We start from the raw sequence: 24611 nt of genomic DNA, 5'->3' as shown, positions 1-24611 counted from the left end.
AAGAGACAGATAAGAGATAATTTTTATAAAGTATTCATCAGATTCTGAAATTCTTTTTTGACCTGTTTGTTTTTGTTTTGCTTTTCTTTCTCTTGATGTGGAAAACATGTCCATAGTTAGTCTAATATGGTTGTCCTAACTTTCTGAAGTGCTGAGAGGAGCTGCTTCCATCAAGGTTGATCAGCTTATGGTGTTGTTGTTCTTTTAGTTCTATTCATTTCTAAAGACATACAATTTTCTTCCATCTTCATATTGTACTGAGATTGTTCTCAAAACCATCAATAACTATTTCCTTACAAAGTACAAGAATTATTTTTTAGCTAATTATCCTGGAGTTTCCTTATGTCATTAAAAATTGCTGCCTTCCTTTGCAATCTGTCTTGACTTCTCTAATACTGAAACATTGAAACTTCCCTCTTAATTCCACTCACAAGTCTTTTTTTTATTATTTTCTCTTGATCCTTTGTATTTCTCTTGTTCCTTTGCATTTCTATTTGCATTTCAAGATTCAATCTCTAGTCCTTTCCTTATTCTCCCTTTTTCTGTCCCATTTTTTCTTCCCCTTTCCTCTTGCCCATTTCTCATTCATTTCCACTGCTTCTTTCCTTTCTCTCCCCTCCATGTTTCCTTTCTTTATTCCTATCATTCTCATAACTTCTATCAGAATCTCTGCATAGTCCTATATCTGAAATTCCAAGCCATTTCTTTTACCTAAGCAACTTTTATATATCTTCAATCTGAAGGGACAAATCCATATGAATGTCAAGTTTCTCTTTAGATTGACCATGTCTAAAATTAAAACTAGTAACTTTTCTATAAATCAGATTTATTTTTAACTTAACATCTCATGAGCATGAACACTGAACTTGGAAACTCAGAAAGGGTCACAATTTTGATATCATCTTTAACTTGTACATTTCTTTCATTCTCTTATTATTCAGTCACAGAATTCAATCATTTCTTCCATTTCAGATGTTTCTTTTGTTAATTCCTTTTTTTCCTCCAATACCAGTATCACTCTCACTAATGTCTCTAGCCTCTATATTTATTTGGAACTGGTTTATTGCAATTTTGTTATTACCTTTTATTTGGCCTTATTATCTTTGATTTTCCACTTTAATTTATTTTCTAAACCACTGTCATATCTATAGTGTCATTCATGTACTAAAATCCTGTAATTTTCTGCAGAATGAAATCTAGTCTCCTCAATTTGACATGCATGCCTCTCCCAGATCTCTCACTGTAGTCCAATCTCCATTGAGTCTTCAAAGTAATTTTCAACAGCATCACACTTTTACTCAGGAAATTACCATGGCTCCCCATCAACTTAAGTATTAAATATAAAATTCTTTGTTTTTGCATGTAAAGTTCTTTAAAAAAATAGTTTCTGCCTGATCTTTTCAGTTTTTTGTACTTTGCAGCCTCCATATTCTATTTGTTCCAGTGAAACAATCACTTGATGTTCTTCCACAAATCACTCCATCTCTCATCTCTAACCATTTTCGCAATCTTTCCCCTAGTCTGAAATATTCTTCCACATCTATCTCTTTATTTCCCTGACTTCCTTCAAACCCCAGGAAAAAAAATCTTAATTTTTACAGTAAGCCTTTCCCAATCCCTCTTAATAATAGTGATTTCTTTCTGCTGAGTATTTTTTTTAGGTTTTTTGCAAAGCAAATGGGGTCAAGTAGCTTGCCCAAGACCACACAGCTAGGTAATTATTAAGTGTCTGAGACCAGATTTGAACCCAGGTACTCCTGACTCCAAGGCCAGTGCTTTATCCACTACACCACCTAGCTGCCCAAGTATTTCTTATTTATCCTGCAGATGGCCTTTTTTATGCATTTGTGTTTTATGTTATTTTCCCCCCATTAGCCTGTGAGTTCCTTAATGGAAGAAACTGTCATTTGCTTTTCTCTATTTCATCATTCATGAATTCAAAATCTGGTACATAATAATTGCTTAATAAGTTGATTTAATACGGTGATTCATCATCACCATCAATATCATCCAGAAATTAGGGCAAAGAAAAAGACTATTCAGGGGGCATATCCTTTCTTCTTTTAATGTTCAGTAGTTGAATAACATCTCATTTCCTATTTCTAATTAAATCATTGCCCTTTTCATATCTTGTTTAATGTTTCCATACAAGATGCTGAACAAAACTCCTGCTGTTACATAAGACAATAATGAAATCAAAGTAACTCAGAGAAATGCCATTATGATCTCCTGAAGAAGACCTACTGAGTGAAATTACTATCTATTTCATTGATGTAGTAGTGGAAACTTAAAGAATTCTGCACCTACCCCTGACACAATCTTGACAGCATAGTGACAGTATAGAATAACTCACATTTGACATCCTATAAAAGTAGCCTTTATGGTTACTATAGTATGGTTGATTCTTATGGTGTGGTAGAAGTTAAGAAAATGGCAGCCAGACAAAATTGCCACTTCTCAGGTTTTTGTTTGGACAACCTTATGCTTAAATGTTGTTTACATTTCAGAGCACAGTCTATAGTTAACACTTTCATCTCACTTTTTTTTATCTAGTATTTGGATAAATAGAAATTATGCCCTTCATAGATGCAACTTTTCAATCATTTAAAATTGATGAATATCAATTAATATACATACTCAGTAAATGTATTTATATAGTATATATTTTAAATAAACAATTTTATAAATATATGAATATAGTGTTATGTATACTATATCAGAAAGGGTTATGAGCTGTGTGGATTTTTTGTTTGATCAATTTGAACCTGTCCCATAATGACACATTTACTCTGTCTTGTCTTTAAATGAAATTTTAATGTTAATATGCTTATAACCCAAGATAATAGCCTTATAACCCAAGATACATGATTACTTATATGCATATATCTGAAGAAAACCATCAAAATTGACAAAGAAAAGGAAAGAGAAGAGAGATGAAAAGATAAGCTACCCAATCTGAGGAGGTTCCAACACCTGAAAATCTGACTGGCTGTGGAAGTGAAGTCATAGCATAATCTTTAGGATCTCAGCTGGGAAATTTCCTTTGACAGAGCCTCCTCTCTGAAGGGAGTGACTTCCAAAGGTACCTTTCCCAATTAAGAATTTTATAGTCCTTACACAAAAGTGACACAGGTCCAGCGGTTTACAAGACTGCACTCAGTAATCGATGACCAAACTTAATAAGATGTAAGTTCTGATAAACACCTACAGATCTTGAGTATAAACTTTTTTCTCCAGATGTCTTATGGTAAACATCCAAGGACAGGCCAAGTCTCCCTCATGTGAACCCAAAAACATGTTTACTAGGAATGTTCCTAAGCACCTCCCTATCCTGGAACATGTTTTGGTCAACATGCTTTGGTTCAGTATGCTCAGGAAATTCCTTTTCCTTGGATCATGATGACTGATGGAGAAGATCTCAATTTAACCCTTTACCCTTCACATACATATGCATGTAATAGTGTATTAACATTATATCATAAATATACTATACATCGATGTTCACTTATGTATACTATATTTATAAGTTCACTGTATATATATGTACATGTATATTTACTTTTATATAGCACATTATAAATATCAAATGTACACATTAATATTGAAATTATTAATAATTTTGTGGGATATAAAGTTCGTTCTGATCACCTTCCAGAAACATAAAATATTTCTAATAATTTTTATTTTTCTTTTTTTACCCCGAGTGTGTTTCTGCCTAGCAAAAGAACAAAAATTATGACAAATTATGATCTTTTCCCTCATAATTCTTTTCTCAGGAGTAGTTCATCTTTTGCTTTGGAAACTCAAAATTCAATTTTGGCACTAAATAACATTTAACAGATTAACTTGCCAATAAAAGTTATACTTATTTCCCAACTCAATTGTCTTATATTTTTCCCTTTGAAAAAATGTTGTGGCAACTTCAAAATTACATAAATGTATCTTATGCTTACTTAATAATGATTTATATTGAAACAGATTTGATGAAGTACTGGTCCTTGTCCTTTGACTCTCCTTAAAAGTGCAATAAACAATAATAGCTAAATAAGTGTCTCTTTCAGAGAGCATAAATTCCATTAAAAAGTGTGTACAAGGGCATAGAACAATACTTTTAAAATGAGGATAATAAGAAATATATTATCAAGTTTTTCTGGTAGCATTTCTATTGAATTTCTCTTTTCTCTGATAAACATGATAGGTATCAGTTTTTGTTGTTTATTTTTTTTCCTCCACTCTCTAAGTGTGAATGACCCTTCTATAGGAGACTGAGAATGGAGGAAAACTGGATATAATCAGAAAAATAACCAACTCTTTGAAATAAGAGTCTGACCTTAACAACGATGAGAAGTACTTTTATTTTAATAGAAGATTAAATCAGCCCTTCAGCAATCAGAGAGGTACAAAGAATCTGATGGATTGTAGACATGTTTTTCCTTCAAATACATCTCAAATGGAAGAACTGTTTGAATTTTGTGAGTATATGCTGCAACTTTAGGCAAAGAAATGGATTAAAATGATAAAGAGTTCTGTCATTCTCATCTATGCTTCCAAAATCCAGGAATTATTAAGGATAGGAGAAAAATAGTTCACAAGTCAAACAGTGAAAGTTAATTGTTGTCATAAAGGGAACATCATATGAAATTTAAATTAAATCCTTGAGTGTATATTTCCAGACTCTATTTTGAGGAAAGACTTTCTTGAATTTATATACTCTCTTAACACACACACATACACACACACACACACACACACAAACACTCACACTGACAAACATACAAACATGCAGTTGTTTAGCACAATAGATAGACTATTGGACTTGAAACCAGGGAGACTCAGCTTTTGGAGCTCAAATATGTCCTCAGATATTTACTATCTTTATGACTCTGAACAAGGCAGTTAACTTGTTTACTTCAGTGGTAAACCATTCCAGTATCTTTGTCAAGAAAATTCCCCCAAAGGGGTCACAAAGGATTAGACACAACTGAAAAATTACTAAAAAATACACCACAATACAACACATATACACCATTCAAATGTACACAGAAATTATCTGTATAATGAATGTATCTCCAAACAAAAAAGGAAATCAAATATCAGTTAGATAATAATTAATAATCATTTCTGCTATTAATTCAGTCATATCAACAAAGATCATCTAACTTCCACAGTATTCTTATGCATCAGGTGACTCTAAGGGCTATTAAAACATTGGACTTCCTGGAAGGAATAAAGATGGTGGCATGAAGCTAAAAATGCTCCTGGAGCTTTTCCCCACCAAAGACAAATGAAGTCTCTGTTCAGGCATTCAAACTACAGATCCCACAAAGAAAAAGAGAAGATTCAAAGAAGTTTTCAACTGCAGACATCATGGAGGATCTTCAGTGGATGTCTGTCTTTTGGGGGGAAAAGGGGAAGTAAAGTTCAGGAGGTTGGAGAGCAGAAAAACTAGCAGGTGACATTTAGTCACTGTGCAAAGTAGGTACCAACAGCTTAACAACAACAGAAGTCCTGGCAGCTAGATAGCAAACCAGAACTGAGAACTCCAACTCCAAAAAGCCTGAGACCCAAGAACACTGGGATAAGAAACAGGATATGATGGAGCAAATTACTATTAAGCCAGAACCTGGTCATAAAGGAGGAAAAAATCCTGTGCAAAGGCGAGGCCTGGATTGTATACGTATAAATCTTGGCCAAAGACAAGCCAGTGATCACACCCCAGTCCCAGAAAAAAAAAGGAAAAAAGAAAAAGAAAGCTTGGATTTATACTCCCCATACCCCAGGAGCAAAGCTAAAACAACAAAGATGAACAAAAAAGCGAAAAGAGCAATCACTATAGAAAACTACTTTACAAAGATGATAACAATGCCATGTCTGAAGAAAAAAGCTGTGAAAAAAACACTCATAGTATATAACCTGGACTCAAACACAAAAGCTCATTAAAGATCTTAAAAAAGAATTGTAAAACCAAAGAAGAGAGGAAGAAGAAAAATGGAAAAAAAGAAATGAGAGTCATGCAGGAAAATTCTGGAAAATTGACCAAAGAAATCAACTCTATAAAAAGTAAAAAAAAAAAAAACTGGAAAAGGAAACACAGAAGCTAAGTGAAAAAATCCCCCAAATTATAATTGAACAAACAGAAACCAATGAATCTACAAAACTATAAGATTTCATCATACAAAATAGAAAGGTTGAAAAAACTGAAAAAATTATCAACTACCTTTTAGGGAAAAGGAATGACATGGAAAATAGACCCAGGAGAGACAATCTAAAAATCATCAAACTACCAGAAAGCCTGGATCAATAAAAGAACCAGGGAAGCAACAGGCAGAAAATTATAATAGGAAACTTTCCAAATCCAATAGAATAAGATAACAATATAAGTATTGAAAGAATCCACAGAACCCTTCCAGAAAGATACTACAGGATAGAAACTACAAGGGCTCAAATAGACAAATTCCAAAACTCTAAAATAAAGGAGAGGATATTGCAAGCAGCAAGAAGAAAATAACTCAAATACAAAGGAAACACAATCAGACTCACACAGGAGCTATCAGTCTCAACACTGAATGATCAGAAAACATGGAATAGTATAGAGAGAAAAGGACCTGAGATTACAACCCAAAATGTACTACCCTGAAAAATTCAGCATAGACTGTCAAGGAAAAAGATGGATTTTCAACAAAATAGAGAACTTCCAGAATTTCCTGCATAAAGATGAGATCTAAACAGAGAATTCAATCACCAAATTCACAACTCAAGAATTGCATAGAAAAGGTAAATCAAAAGGGGAAGGAAAAAGACAAAATAAACAAAACAAAACAAATGTTGGCCAAGACCATCCAATTGTATACAACCCCAAAAGGGAAAATATAATACTTCAAAATCATTAGAACTTTAGTTTTCTTTGTATAATTAAAGGGTAAAACATAATTGAAGGGAATCATATAATTGGGACTTATCTGACCATTGAAGAGTTCCAAGGAGACATCAGTTTGTTTGAGTCAAAAAGCCCTGAAGAAATGCAGGGATGGATGCAGTGGGTAGAGCACCGGTCCTGGAGTCAGGGACAATTGAGTTCAAATCTGGCCTCAGACACTTAATAATTACCAAACTGTGTGACCTTGGGAAAGTCACTTAACCCCACTGCCTTGCAAAAAATCAAATTAAAAAGAAAAGCAGGGATATTAACTTTAAATTTAAGTGCCTCATTGTCCCTTGACCAACTTTAATTCCACTGTGCTTATTATCTTGTCTAATGAGAGTAGAGTCCTTTAAGTACCATAAACCCTGAATCAGTATCGCTGTAACATAAAATCATTTGTAAGGTTGTCAGGTGAGACTTCCAGAACCTCCAAGTGCACAGAGATCTTTAGGATTCTGGTAATTAATTAAGTCAGGGTTTGACTAAACCCCTGCTTCATCTAAAAAGGGGTTAAGCCCGTCAAGACAGACCTAGAGATATTGACCTAATGCAACTGCATTTGCGTAATTAGGTAACTGAAAATTATCCCACTCATCCCCTGTGACAACTGAGGTTCACCAGCATATCCTGAGTTGTATAATGGGTGGGGGGGATCAAATTAGGGACATATGAGATGGGTGAACCTCTTAGACTGTAACTCAAATTCTGACAGTCTATGAAAATCCAGGTGGAAGAAGAATGAGTTTCTAAAAAAAAATATAATACCTGATGAAATTATCCCACCTTGTGCCTCATGCTAGGTAAGGTACCTGTATCTTGCAGGATTTGTGAATAAAGTATTCAATTTTCTCTCAAAAAAATGGAAGGGGAGTTAAGTACCTGGGTGGAGAGGTCGGGAGGTAAGCTGTGAAAGAAAAATAGGCCTTGTTGCACTTTACAGGGGCTTAAGTACCCTGATCCTAAGTAGGAGAGAGATAGAGGGGGGGTAATGTAAATGAAAGAAAATAGCTGACAGGGAAGAGGCACAAATAGCTTCAAGAAATGATATGGCTTTGGATGATACTTTAGCTCTTCAGGAGTATCACGTAAGGTAAAAAATGTTTAGAATCATAGTTTGATGCAATTTGAATAAATGCTTTTTAGCAAGCAATAAAGCAAACAATCTGTAATGATATCTTGATAATAATATGAGGTTATCAAGGAATTAACCTGAGATTGATGATATCTGATTAATAGTATTAGAGCAATAAATAACAAGGGAAGAGGCACAAAAATCCATAATTTTCAAGGGGAAGAAGGGAGAATGTGAATGCTCAGTAAATTCTATTCAATAGATTTAACCCAGAGAGGGAATACTGTACATTCCCACTAGGAGTTAAAAATATAACTTATCTACAGAGACAGGGGAGAATTGAAAATGGAATCCTAAGAGAAGAAGGGACTGATGAAAGGGAAGGGAAGGTATAAGTGAAAATAAATGAAAGTTAATTTTTTTTAAAATAAAAGTCAAATGGGAAAAGTAGCAACATTTTGATGAAGACGAATGAGAGAAAAGGAAAGAGAAAAATATAAATGGAGAAAAATTGCAAGGAGGGAAAAAAAGAATAAGTAATTTTAACAATAAAATGCCATAAAATGGAATTGGATAGCAGAATAGATTAAAAACCAGAATCCTTTAATATGTTGTTTACAAGAAACACATTTGAAGCAGAGAACTAAACACGGGGTAAAGGTAAAAGTTTGGAGCAAAATATATTATGCCTCATTGGAAGTAAAAGAAAATCTGGAGTAATGATCCTAATCTCAGAGAAAGTAAAAGCAAAAATCAATCTCAATAAAAAGAATAAGTAAGGGGAAGGAAACTACATCTTCTTAATATGCACATTTTGTAATGAAGCTATATCAATGCTAAACATGTATGCAACTAGTGGTATTGTATCCAGATTCCTAGAGGAAAAACTGAGTGAATTGCAAGGAGACATAGAAAGCAAAACTTAATAATGGCAGACCTAAATCTCCCTCTCTTAGAGTGAGATAAATCTAACAACAAAATAAGCAAGAAGGAAGTTAAGAAAGTCAATGAAATCTTAGACAACTTAGATATGATAGAGCTCTGGAGAAAACTTAATGGCTATAGAAAAGAAGGTATCTTTCTCTTGCCAGTACATGGCACCTTCACCAAAACTGACCATGTACTAGGGCAAAAAAAATCATTATAATCAAATGCAGAAAGACAGAAATAATAAATACACACTTCTCAGACCAAGATGCAATGAAGTGTAATAAAGGGTCATGGAAAGATAAACCAAGAACTAATTTGAAATTCTTTATATAACTTTATCTTAAATAATGGGTGGATCAAACAGGAAATAATAGAAATAATCAGTAATTATATACAAGAAAATGCTGATAAAGAGACATCATTCCAAAATTTATGGGATGCAGTCAAGGCAATTTTGAGCGGAAACTTTATATCTCTAAATGCCTATATGAATAAAATAGAGAAAGAGATCAATAAATTGGGTGTGCAACTAAAAAAGCTAGAAAAAACAATGAATAATCCCCAATTATTTACCAAATTAGAAATTCTGAAAATCATTGGAGATATTAGTAAAATTTAAAATAAGAAAAACATTGGCCTCATTAATAAAGCTGAGTTGGATTTATGAAAAAGTTAATAAAAGACTAACTTTTAGTTATTCTGTGTAAAAAATAATAACCAAATTACCAGTATCAAAAATGGAATGAATGAACTAACCACCCATCAGGAGGAAATTAAAGAGATATTTCAGAGCTTCTTTGCCAAACTGTTCACCAATAAATTTCATGACTTGAGTGAAATGGATGAATATTTACAAAAAATAAAAACTGCACAGTTTAAAAATAAGAGGAAAATAAATCACATAAATAATCCCAATTCAGAAAAAGAAATTGAAGAAATCATCAATAAACTCCCTAATGAAAAGTCTTCAGAATCAAATGGAAGAACAAGAGAATTCTAGACTTGCGGCCAAGATGGTGGAGCGAAGACAGACCATGTGATAGTTCTCTCTCTTTCCCCACAGAAAAAACCTGAGAGAAATCTCTTAATAGAAATTAGTTCAACAAAGCCCAGAAAGAGAAGCTAGAAGATCACCTACCAAGAAGGTTTGTTTCAAGGGACTGTGAGTGAACCAGGAGACAAGAGCAGAGGATCAGAGCTGGGGTTGACAGCTGGGGGAGACCAGAGGATCAGCCTCAGCCATGGAGAATCCAGTGACCTGTGGGTGTGAGATCCAGCTTTGGCTCTGGAGTCTTTGGCCAGGGGGAGATACAGAAGGGTGAGTTCCAGCACAGAGTCTCAGAGCATGCTTGGAGAACAACCAGCTGGATCAGGGACCTGAGCTCCATACTTTCAGCAGAACTCTTTGCCCAGAACAAATAATAAACAGCCCGCCACCCCACCCCTCAGGGAATCAGAACTCACTCAGCAGGAAGAGATTAACTCCCTTCCCCAGGACTCAGCCCAGTTTTCAAGGACAACTCAGACCCTGCTGCTGAGGACCTCACTCTAGAGAAAGCATCCAGCATTCCTTACTGGCTGAAACTTGGAATTACTAAACCAAGTGAAAAAAGCCTCAAAAGCAGACCTTGGAGATCCAGCTCCCCACTCCCAACACAAGATGAAAAAAGGCCAGAGGGAAGGGGGGGGGGGGTCCAAGGGGGAAATACTTAGAAGAGACATATCCTAACCCAGAGAGATCTAGCACCACTGAGGAGAATATGAATTGGTCTCCAGAGCAGAAAGATTTCCTTGAAGAAATCAGGAAGGAGTTTAAAAATCAATTGGAAAAATTGGGAAAAGGAACTCAAGAAAAAATTAACACATTTCAAGTGAAAATTAACATCTCCCAACAAGAAAACAAATTCTTGAAAAAAAAAAACATTTAGACAAATACAATATGAGAATAATTCTCTCAGATCTTCAATTGGGCAAATGCAAAAAAGAAAAAGATTCTCTCAATTCCTTGTGCCACCTAGCTGCCATCAATTGGGTAAATGCAAAAAAGAAAATGATTCTCTCAAATCCTCAATTGTATAAATGCAAAAAGAAAATGATTCTCTCAGATCTTCAATTGGGCAAATGCAAAAAGGAAATGATTCTCTCAAAACTACATTTGGGCAAATGGAAAGGTCGTTCAAAAATAGAATGGACCAAGTGGAAAAGGAGCTGCAAAAGATGAAGGAAGAAAAATCTTCTCCTCTAAGAAAAGAATGGAATTGGTGGAAACTAATGACTTCATATGACAACAGGATTCTTTTAAACAAAACCAAAAGACTGAAAAAATAGAAAAAAATGTAAAATACTTCATCATCAAAATCACTGACCTCAAGAATTGATCGAGATGGGATCCTTCCTCTTCGGGAGCTTGGAATGTAGCCAAGAATTCACTACCCAGGCAAAGCTGAACCTTCTCTTCCAGGGAAAAAGATGGACATTTGATGAAATGGGAGACTTCCAAGATTTCATAAATGAAAAAAAACAGAGCTAAAGAGAATATTTGGACATCAAACAAGAGGCTCGATATACATGAAAAGTTAAAAAAAAACCAAAAAACTGCTATACAATGAAATTGGCTCTATACCCACTTGGGAGAAAGAGTCTCATAACTCCTGAGAACTATAACTCTATTGGAGAGAATATACATAGCCAGAAGTGCTGGACACTAATAACTTTTCTGTGACTCAGATAGAATGATTTAAAAACAATACCACCTTAAAAAGGGGGGCGGGGAGTAAGAAGAAGGGAAGTTGGAGGGAGACTGGAATGGGGTAAATCTCATTACATCAAGAGATACAAAAGACATATTGTAATGGATAGGAAGAAGGGAGGAGGTGAGAACCACCTGAATCTGAATCTCGTCAGACTTGGCTTAAAGTTAACTTAGACACACTTCATCAAGTTAAGAAACTTATCTTACCTTTCAAGCATTAAAAGGGGAAAAGGGGAGGGGGACAGGAAGGGGAAGAAAAAGGGGAAGTAACAGAAGGAAGGGAAGAAGGGGAAAAGAGAAAGGGGGAAAAGGGGGAGAAGCTCGATTTAAAAGGGCAAACACACTGAAGGTAGCTGGCATTCAGAAACAAAACATTGGGGAATGGGGATAAAGGGAAAAGAGAAAATACAAACAGAAGGAAGATAGCATGGAAGGCAATAAAGAGTTAGTAATTATGCCATTGAATGTGAATGGGATGAACTCTGCCATAAAACTTAAACTGATAGCAGAGTGTATTAAAAAGCAGCATCCTACAATATGCTGCTTGTAAGAAACTCATTTGACGCAGAAAGATACATTTAGAGTAGAGGTAAAAGGTTGAAATAAAATATATTTTGCTTCAGCTGAAGTGAAAAAAGCAGGGGTAGCAATCCTTATCTCCTTCAAAGCAGCTGCAAAAATAGATAGCATTAAAAGAGATAAGGAAGGAAACTATATCCTTCTAAAAGGTACTGCAGACAATAAAGTAATTTCAATGCTAAATATGTATACACCCAGTGGGACAGCATCAAAATTCTTAGAGAACTTGAAAGAGCTACAGAAAGTCAAAGACAGCAAAACTCTACTAGTGGGAGACCTCAATCTCCAACTCTCCTACCATAAATCGAATCATAAAATAAACAAGAAGGATGTTAAGGAGGCAAAGAGGTTGTTAGAAAACCTAGGCATAGAAAGGAATATACTTTTTTTTCTGTAGTACATGGCACTTACACAAAAAATGTACTAGGACATGTACTAGGACTTAAAAACCTAATGATCAATTGCAGAAAGGCAGAAATAGTGAATACATCTTTCTGATTTCATAATGCAATAAAAGTCATATGCAATACTGGGCCAGGGAGATATAGACCCACAACTAATTGGAAACTAAATAACCTCATTTTAAAGAATGAGTTGATCAAGCAACAAATTATAGAAATAATTAATTATTTCATCCTAGCTAATAACAATAATGCTACAACATACCAAAACCCTTGGGATACACTAAAGGCAGTTAACTGTCAGGGGATATATTAGATCTTTAAATGCTTACATGGATAAATTAGAGAAAGTAAATCAATGAACTAAATATGCAATTAAAGAAATTAGACAAAGAACAAATTAAAACCCCCCTCAATTAAAAATCAAATTAAAAATTCTAAAAATTAAAGGAGAAATTAATATAATCAAAGCAAGAACACTATCAAATTAATAATTAAAACCAAGAGTTGGTTTTATGAATAAGTCAAGAAAATTGATAGAGCTCTGGTCAATTTGGTTAAAAAAAAAGAAAGAAGAAAACTCAAGTGCTAGTATCATTAATGAAAAAAGGTGAACTCACTACCAATGAGGAAGAAATTAAAGGAATAATTCAGGAATTATTTTGCCCAACTCTATGCCAATAAATTTGACAACCTAAGTGAAATGGATGAATATTTGCAAAAATATAAAGTGGCCTAGATTAAATGAAGCAGAAATTGAAAATTTAAATAACTCTATCTCAAAAAAAGAAATTCAACAAGCCATTATTGAATTCCCTAAGAAAAAAGTCTCCAGGCCTGATGGCTTCACAAGTGAATTCTATCAAACATTTAAGGAACAATTGGTTTCAATTCTATATAAACTCTTTGGAAAAATATGTGAATATGGAGCTCTGCCTAACTCTTTCTATGACACCAATATGGTGCTGATACCAAAAACAGGAAGAGTTAAAACAGAGAAAGAAAATTATAGGCCTATCTCCCTGATGAATATAGATGAAAAATTTTAAATAAAATCTTAGCAAAATGATTACAACAATTTATCGATAGGATATTACATTATGATAAAGTACGATTTGTCCCAGGAATGCAGGGTTGATTTGACATTAGTAAAAATTTTCTTATAATTAATTATATTAATAACATACCTATCAGAAATCATATGATTGAGAATCTGCAGTGAGAATCAGGAGAAAGCAGCCTGCACTCCCAGAGACAGTAAGGGAAGTCTTCAAAGATTTCTCTGCTCTTTACCTACACTCACATTTTGCAGTCTGGGCCTCCATACTAAATAAGCAAACTGGAGCCCACATTATAGCCCCAGGGCAAAGCAAAGTCCTGGGACCATCTACATATCAAAGCACAGACAAGAGTGCATAAGACCTTGAAGGAATAAAGGTCCCAGTGTGGTCTCCCCCCCAACAAAAACCACAAAGCCTTGGAATTGCTGTAAATTAGTCTTGGGCTAAGGAAATTAATAAACAACAGAAAAAGAAGAATCTCATCATAGAAAATTACTTTAATCCCATGGAAGATCAAAACACATAAGCAGATGATGACAAAATCGAAGCTTCTGTATCCAAAACCTCCAAGAGAGATAGAAAATGAGCTCATACTTTGGATGAGCTCAAAAAAGACTTTGAAAAGCAATTAAGGGAGGTGGAAGGAAAAATTGGGAGGAGAAATGTGAGTGAAGCAAAAAAATCATGCAAACCGAATCAAAAGCTTGGTGAAAGATATACAAAAAATAGTGAAGAAAATAACATGTTAAAAACTATTTTAGGCCTAATGGGAAAAGATTAATAAAAGGCAAAGGAGAAGAATGCCTTAAAGAGCAGAACTGACCAGCTGGAAAAAGAGATAAAAAAACCCCTCTGAAGAAACTCCTTCAAATGTAGAATGGAACTAAAGGAAGTTGATGATTTTTTTTAGGTTTTTGCAAGGCAAACGAGGTTAAGTGCATTGCCCAAGGCCACACAAGTAGGTAATTATTAAGTGTCTGAGACCAGATTTGAACCCAGGTACTCCTGACTACAAGGCTGGTGCTTTTATCCACTACAACACCTAGCTGCCCCAATCACATGAAATCTTAAAATTTGTGTCCCTTCAAGTACTGGCAAGCTCTTGATCCATTTATTCTATCTCAATTGTTTCCCATCTTTGCTTCATTTCAGGCTATTTTAATGTCTAATATGCAGCACAAATGAGACCATAATATTAGATATTGCCAAATGTGGTGGCAACATGTTATCTATGAAGAGAATAATATGACATTGCAGTACTTCATTAATGTTTAGTGGTTTGAATTGTCTAAGCTACAAAATGTTAAATGTACTACTGACTTGGATACATAGCCCAAAATCAAAATAGTCAACCTGGGGAAGATCTATTTTGAATTTTTCTCAACTGGGGAAAAATCATTATAATAGAGTTACTAAAGTCAATTATATTTCAACAAACATTTATTAAATTTTAATTTTATTCATTCATTCATTTTATTTATTTATTTATTTGTTTGTTTATTTATTTATTTATTTATTTATTCATTTATTAAATACCTGCTATGTGCCAGACTGGATTATTGTCAGATTGTGCTAGACCAGAATGAAATAGCCTCTGCCCTCAAATTGCCATTTCCTTTCTATGATGGTATTTATTCAATTAAAATCATAAAGGCATAAGTCAATATGGTCTAGTGGAGGGTGGGGGGAGGATGCTGAACTGGAATTGGGAAAGCATGGGCAATGCCATTCATTTTTGTACTCTGTGACATCTTAAGAAAGTTATTTAAGCTCTTCAAATGTCATTTCCTTATCTGAAGAAAGTGGTGGTTGGGCTATAAGATGTCTAAGTTCCTTCCACCTGTAAAACTATGGAACTTTAAAAGGAGTTGATCAGCTAGCAAATGGAAAGGCAGGATCTTCCTGAGACCTCATTATGAGAGGTAATATTTAAGATTCCTATCTGTGAGAGAAGTAAGCAGCTAATTAAGAACTCCACACAAAGAATGAAGAAACAAGCCAAAATGGTAAGTATGAGTTTGTACCACAGTTACACTGAAAGCCTGTTTTTTTAATGAGATTATACTTAAAGTTACACTCATTTATTTGTGTTGATTCTACCACAGCATTTTAGTACTCTGATTTCATATGCAGAAAAGTGACTGAATTATATATTCTTGGCATGATGGTAATGGTGGTAGTGAAAATAATCCCTTTGATGTGCCTGTTTTGAGAGGCTGACTCTAAGTATTGGTATCATTGTAATACTAGAGCTACTTTATTTCAAAATAAGAAGTTGAGATCATAACAAAGTTTAAATTCAAATCTTTAAACATTTGTTGAATTGAATTATGCTATTAATATTTTCTAACAATGTTCAGTATAGTAAAGTATTCTGCCTCTAATAATAATCATACTTACATCATAAGATTTGTGTGAGGGAAGTTTTTTTTTGGTCAACTTTAGATTGCAAAAAAAAATGTGTTATTTTGCTTTAAATCTAGTATTGAAATATCTATATCTATTATTCTATTTAGAATCATTAATTATTGATGTTGTTTTATTTTTTCTAGCTGCCCCGGAAATTGATGATTTTGCAAGAAAGTAGGAAGAAATAAAATTCTTCCAAAAAAAAGCAAAAAATTAGAAGAAAATGTAAAATGAAAAGAAACCATATGATTATACAAATAGATGCTGGAATTTTTTTAATTTATTTTTTATTTTTTTATTTTTATTTTTTACTTTTTTTCTTTTTTTTTAGATTTTTGCAAGGCAAATGGGGTTAAGTGGCTTGCCCAAGGCCACACAGCTAGGTAATTACTGTGTCTGAGGTCAAATTCAAACCCAGGTACTCCTGACTCCAGGACCGGTACTTTATCCACTGTGCCACCTAGCCACCCCTGGAATTTTTTTTGATAAAATACAGCACTCATTCCTACTAAAAATATTAGAGAGTGTAGGAAAAAATGGTTTGCTCCTTAGAATAGTAAGTAGTATCTATCTGAAGCTATCAACAAGCATTATATGCAATGGGGATAGGCTTGAGGCATTCCCAGTAAAATCAGGGGTGAAACAAGGATGTCTATTATCACCCCTACTATTCAATATTGTATTAGAAATGTTAGCCTGAGCAATAAATAGAAGAAAAAGAAATTGAAAGAATTAGAAAAGGGAAGGAGGAGACAAAACTCTCACTCTTGGGGCGGCTAGGTGGAGCAGTGGATAAAGCACCGACCCTGGAGTCAGGAGTACCTGGGTTCGAATCTGGTCTCAGACACTTAATAATTACCTAGCTGTGTGGTCTTGGGAAAGTCACTTAACCTCATTTGCCTTGCAAAGACCTAAAAAAAACTCTCACTCTTTGTAGATGACATGATGGTATACCTAGAGAATCCCCAAAAGTCATCTAAAAACTACTATAATTAGTTAGCAACTTTATCAAAGTAGCAGGATATAAAATAAACCCTCATAAATCCTCAACATTTCTTTATATGACTAGAAAATACAGCATAAAGTGCTAGATAGAGAAATCATATTCAAAGTAACCTCAGACAAAATATAATACCTGAGAATCTACTTGCCAAGGAAGACTCAAATACTTTTTGAAAGCAATTACAAAAATCTTCTCACACAAATAAAATCAGATTTTAATTCCTGGGCAAACATCATTTGTTCATGGATAGGTCGAGCTAATATAGTAAAAATGACAATTCTACCAAAATTAAGCTATTTGTTTAGCGTCCTACCAATAAAAATTACAAAAAAAAATTACTTTATTAAGTTAGAAGAAGTTGTAAGTAAATTTATATGGAGAAATAAAAATTCAAGAATTTCCAGGGATTCAATGAAGAAAAGTACAAATGAAGATGGCTTATCTTTACCTCATCTAACATTGGTCCTCAGTACTGCCTGGTATTGGCTAAGAAATAGTGTCGTGGATTAGTGGAATAGATTAGGTGCAGTAGCAGGAAATGCTTATAGTAATCTGCTGTTTGATAAACCCAAAGAGTTCAGCTATTGATATAAAAACTTGGAAAAAATTGTTTAGAAAATTGGAAGTTAGTATGGAAGAAATTTAGATTAGACCAACACTTCACACCCTATAACAAGATAAGCTCCAAAGGGATACCATATTTAGATGTAAAAAAATATAATAAGCAAACTAGAAGATCAAGTAGTAGTTTGCCTGTCAGAGCCATGGAAAGGGGAATAGTTTATGACCAAGGAAGAGATAGAGAACATCATTTAAAACAAACTAGAGAATTTTGACTACATTAAATTAAAAACTTTCTACACAGACAAAACCACTTTAAGCAAGAAAAAAAGAAATGTAGTACATTGAGAAATAATTTTTGCAACTAGTATTTCTGACAATGGGACTCATTTCTAAAATATACAGAGAACTGAGTCAAATCTTTAAAAAAACAAGCCATTCCCCAATTCACAAGTGGTTAAAGGATATGCAAATGCAATTTACAGCTGACGAAATCAAAGCAATCCATAGTAATATGAAAAATTGCTCCAAATCATTACTTATTAAAGAAATGTAAATTAAAGCATCTCTGAGATACCACCTCATACCTCTCAGAGCAGGCAACATGACCAGAAAGGACAATGATCAGTGTTGGAAGGGATGCGGGAAATCTGGGTCACAAATACATTGTTGGTAGTTCTGTGAATTCATCTGACCTTTCTGGAGAGCAATTTGGGATTATGCCCAAATGGCAACAAAAATATGCATGCCCTTTGACCCAGAAATACCACTAACTGGGTCTATACCCTGAAGCAATGATAAAAAAAGTGTAAAAACATCACATGTACAAAAATATTTATAGCAGCCCTCTTTATGGTGACAAAAATTTGGAAATCATGTAAATGTCAGTCAATTGGGGAATGTCTTAACAAACTGTGGTATATGTATGTTATGGAACACTATTGTTCTATTAGAAACCAGGAGGGATGGGAATTCAGGGAAGCCTGGAGGGATTTACATGAACTGATGCTGAGCCAGCTGAGAAGAACCAGAAAAACATTGTACACCCTAAGAGCAACATAGGGATAATGATCAACCCTGATGAACTTGCTCATTCCTTCAGTGCAACAACCAGGAACAATTTTGAGCTATCTGCAATGGAGAATACAATCTGTATCCAGAGAAAGAATTATGGACTTCGAACAAGACCAAAGACTATCACCATCAAATTAGAAAATAAAAAGCATTATATTATTATATAATTTTACTATCTCATACTTCATTTTTCTTCCTTAAGGATATGATTTCTCAGTCATCACATTCAACTGAGATCAATGTATAACATGGAATCAATGTAAACTCTTAAGAGAATGCCTTCTGTGGGGGTAGGGGCAGGGAAGCAAGAATGGGGGGAAAATTGTAAAACTCAAAATAACTTAACTCTTTCTTTAAAAAACAGAGAATTCTACCAAAGATTTATGGGACAATTAATTCCTATTCTTCATAAATCATTTAAAAAAATAAGAGACAAAAGATTTCTGCCAAATTGTGTTTATAATGCAAATATGATGTGGATACTTAACAATTAATAGCCAAAAAGATAAAGAAAATTATAGACCAATCTCCCAAATTCATGATGATGCAAAAAATTTTAAATAAATTTTAATGATGATGCTACAGGAAGTTATTACTAGGATAATATACAATGATCAAGTAGGATTTCCACCAGGTAGAAATGGATGGTTCAATATTAGGAAAACATTCAACATAATTAAACATATCAACAACAAAGCCAACAAAAATCATATGATTATCTCAATAGTTGCTGAAAATGCTTTTGATAAAATACATTTACTCTTATTAAAAAACTGGAATGTTTAGGAATGAATGGAGTTTTTCTGAAAATAATAAATAATATCTATCTAAAACCTTCAACAAATATGTTATGTAATGGTTATAAATTCCAAGAATTACCAGTAAGATCATGGGTGAAACACAGATGCCCATTATCACCAATACTATTCAATATAGTATTTGAAATGATAACTATGGAAATGAGAGAAGGAAGGGAAACTGAAGGAATCAAAATTGGCAATGAGGAAGCAAAGCTTTCACCCTTTGCAAATGATATGATGGTATACTTAGAGAAAATAATCTAAAAATCATCTAATCATATAAAATCATCTAAATCATCTAAAAACTCCTTGAATAAATTAACAAATTCAGTAAAGTAGCAGGATATAAAATAAACTCACCTAAATCACCAGCATTTTTATATATAAAAAACAAACCTCAAGAGCAAGAGATGGAGAAATTCCATTGCAAATAATTATAGATAACATTAAATACTTCAGTATCTACCTTCTAAGACAAACCAAGAAATTTATGAACACAGTTATATAGGACTTCTCATGCAAATAAAGTCAGATCTAAATAATTGGAAAAATGTCAAATACTCATATTTAGGCCTAGCTATTATAAAATATGACAATTCTACTCAAATTATATTACTTATTCAGTGTCATACCAATGAAACTAACAAATAACTACTTCATTGAGCTATAAAAAATAATAACAAAATTCACCTGGAGCAACAAAAGGGCGAGAATAGCAAGAGAACTCATGAAAAAACATTGTAAAGGAAGGTGGGCTAGGTCTACCAAATATAAAACTATACTGTAAAGCTGCTGTCATTGAAACTTCCTGGTACTGGTTAAGAAGCAGAATAATGGATCAGTGCATGAGGACAGGTTCAAAAGAAGTTTCAGTGACTGACAACTGCAAGCTACTATTTGACAAACCTAACGACATCAACTTCTGGGATAAGAATTCACTATTGACAAAAATTGTTGGGAAAACTGGAATATAGTATGGCAAAAACTAGGCTTAGATCCATATCTTACCCTCTATACCAAAATAAGGACAAAATGAGTCCAGAATTTAGAGATAAAGAGTGACACCATAGATAAATTAATAAAGCAAGAAATAATCTATCTATCAGATAAATGGAAAGGGGATAAATTCGTAACAAAAAAGAATTAGAGTACATTATAAACTGCAAAAGGATGATTTTGACTATATTAAATTAAAATTTTTTGCATTAATAAAATAAATGCTGACAAATTAGAAGGAAAGAATAAAACTGGGAAATAATTTTCACACCTAGACATTCTGATTAAGGTCTCATTTATAAAATATATAGATAATTGCATCAAATTTATAAGGTCACAAGTCATTCCCCAATTGACAAATAGTCAAAGGATATAAAGAGGCAGCTTTCAAATGAAGAAATTAAAGATATATTCATACACATATATATGTGTGTTTGTGTGTGTGTGTATGTTTGTGCACAAATGCTCTAAATCATTATTGATTAGAGAAATGCAAATTAAAACAACAATGAGGTATCATCTCGTTCCTATCAGATTGGACAAAATGAGACAAACAGAAAATGATCAGTGTTGGAGAGGTTGTGAGAACATTGTTACATTGATGCATTGCTGGTCGAATTCTGAACAGATCCAACTTTTCTGGAGAGCAATATGGAACTTTGACTCAAGAGCAATAAAAATGTTCATACCCTTTGACCCAGCAACTCCAATCCTAGGTTTATATTCAGAAGAAATCATAAAAAATGGAAAAGTCCTACATGTTCCAAAATATCCATAGCAGCCCTTTTTTAGTGACAAAGAATTGGAAATTGAGGGGATGCCCATCAGTTGGGGAATGGTTAAACAGGTTATGGTATATGAATTCTATGGAATGTTATTGTTCTATGAGAAACTATAAATGTCAGACTCTAGAGAAGCATTGAAGACTTATGGTACCTGCTGCTGAGCAAAGGGAGTGCATTCAATAGAACAATGTACACTTCAACAAAATGTTGTGAGGTGAACAATGCTGATGGAAGCAGCTCCTCTCAGCCGTTCAGAGAGCTAGGACAACTGTATTAGACTGCCTATGGACTATTGCTATCCCCATCTGGAGAAACAAAAACAAAATAAAAACAACAAAAAAAACATAGACATACAAAAAAATAACCCTCCAAAACCTGATGAGCACTTTATAAAAATTATCTTTTATGTACCTCTTTCCCTTAATCCTTATACCTCTTACTGAAAATATCTAATTCTACTCTGTAAACATGTCTATCAAAATATGTATGTTCAATGCTTACCTGACTGTTTGCTGAAGGGAGGGGGATGGGAAGGGAGGGTGGAAGGAAATTTTGTAACTTGCAAATAAGTATGTGCAAATGGATGAAAATAAATCAATAAAATTTTAAAAATATCAAAACAAATATAGTAGCTTTATTACTAAAAAGACTAAGATTTTATTGCTGAGCAGCATGACATAGTAGATAGATCACCCACTTCAGAGTTTGGAAGATTTATTTCATACATTACCTGCTTCTCTTGTGTACAATGTGATCATAGACTATTTTTTTTTTAATTCCTTAGTATCCTAGGAAGTTTTTTTTTTATACCATGAATTGACTATCATGTATTAATATTGGGCATTAATGTGATTTGATTCAACAGAAAGGATTTGGACAAAGGCTAGTACCACATTCATTTTAACATTCACCCCATGATAAAAAAAAATAGAAGTGACAATGAAATTGAATTTTCTATTATTCTATGAGAGGGGACAAAATTCTATTCTCTTTTTACTCCTCCTGACTTTTAAGTCTAGGTGGTGTAATTACTGTGAATTTATACAATCATCAGAATCATCTACAAGCTTCCATACTAATGTCATAACCTTGTCTCTCCCATGGACTTACTTTATGTAGTAGAGTCATAGTGCTATGATTTTGACATAACAGATTTGCTTTCCCACAGAAATAGATATAATAGGCTTAACTGAATATAATTACTTATTGTTATTCATAAACATGCTTCAGGGAACTAGGTACTAAGACCAGTCCTTAGGAAAATACAAAGAGTTCTTGACTGAAAGTACTGCCAAGTAAACTTTAACATATATTTCAACAATCTATCACTGGTTTCAACCTGCTAAACATGCTATAAAAAAGAGATTTTTAACTTACCATGGAAATAAAACTGAGGTACATTACAAAGGCAATTTTCATATAGAATCAGTGGCTTGGTATGAAATCTTTTCATACTTGTTGCCATCACAATAGGGAAAAACTGCTAAAGACTTCTGTGTTAGGACAGAATCTCAGAACTTATTATCCAGAACTGGCATAAAGACAAGATTACATTATCCTAATGTTGCTGTGGAACTATTATATCAAAGTTTCCTATTTTAAAAGGAAATGACTGATTATGGCTATGCCATTGTATTGTTTGAGAGCAAAATTGAGTACATTAAATGAGATAATTTGAGCCTATGATACACTTTCTGTATATCATATCACATCATATCATATCATATCATATCATATCATATCATATCATATCATATCAGTGGCTAGGTAACAACATCAAGGCAATGCAGAATCACAACCCTGGTGAACAAACTTTAGGATCCAGACCAATGGTAGCTAAGATAGATAAACCCACCAGTGTAATACCACACTTGGACATGAACTTGGACAAGCAGAAATTTGTGTTAAGTTTGAGGACATTCATGTCAGGGATGAAAATAGTAGAGGAGAAAGTGTGATCATTACATTTTGGGGAAAAAGGGACAAATATTTGACTTCACTACTTGATATATCTTTGAAATAAAAATTGCAATATAAAACCTGATGATATAAAAAAATTACACTTAGACTTTAATTTCTAGTGTTTAGCAGTATGTGAACTACACTGAAATGGGGCTATAAGGGATTGCATTTGGAAAGAGTTACCTAAATCCCAGTGTTTGGTAAATTTTTAACAGCTAGCTCTTCCAGACTGTATTGAAGGCATATTTCATGTTTAATCTTTACTCCCTGCGTTTTCTCACCATTTTCTTATCAATCAAAAATACCATCAATACTGGTTTATATCATTTATTGATTTCTTAAATGTAAATTTTACACTGAAATTTTAACATTGAGTTATAGGCAGTTTTAACTCTTTCTTTGATCCCAGAGGAGATCTCCTAAATATGTGAAAAGGAGATAAAGCTTTCCTTATACAACTTGAAAAACAAGTCTATATATTCACATCTTATTTATCAGTTAAAAAAAATTCTGTTTTTGAGAATGTGGGCTCAAATGGCAGAAAAAGGAAAGGATTTTATTGAGTGACCTTTCACCACAAACCATGTGAACAATTTTAAATAATGCTTCAGGACAAATTCTGGAGTAGCAATGTCCATAGAGGAAGAGATTAAGGCTGGTTTTTAGTCCAAGAATACTTGGAAGGACAGAAGGAAAAGGTCTGAGAGTGGTTTGCAGTTCAATGTAGACCATGCTAGGTACAATCAAATCCTAGCTAATTAGGTGTGACTTCGGGAACAATTAAATTGGCAGCTGCAGTGACTGCTTCTAGAGTTTTCAGCTCACAGAGTAATAGGGCTGAACATATAATCAGTTGTCCAGAAGGAGTTTTCAGGAATCTCTGTGGCAAAGTCCTCTTGACAAATGCTGGTGTCAACACTCAGATATGGGTCACAGTCATAGGTGGCAATCCCAGGATGAGGGGAAGCACACCAGCAATTGTGGTTGCAATGGAGTAAAGACCATTCTCATGATTCTAGGTAAGTAAAGAGTGCATGTCATCACTCACAGAACTGAACAGAGGAAAGGCATGTAGTAAACACACTTCTCTATAGATCATATGAAAAAAAAAAAACCTGAAAGTTTAAGACCATCAGAATAATCTCTGAAAATAGATGCACAAAAATTCTGGAACTTGGAACATTGTTTATTCTATGCTGGAAGAAGAACCTCACATTAACATGTATTTAAAAGTAAAAAAATTAAGAAATAGACAAGAAAAATGGACAAACAGAAAGATTTCTGACTATAGAAAGACACTCTGG

This window comes from Macrotis lagotis, chromosome X (genome assembly GCF_037893015.1).
Source record: "Macrotis lagotis isolate mMagLag1 chromosome X, bilby.v1.9.chrom.fasta, whole genome shotgun sequence".
Taxonomy (NCBI): Eukaryota; Metazoa; Chordata; class Mammalia; order Peramelemorphia; family Peramelidae; genus Macrotis; species Macrotis lagotis.
Note: the sequence above shows the minus strand (reverse complement) of the source record.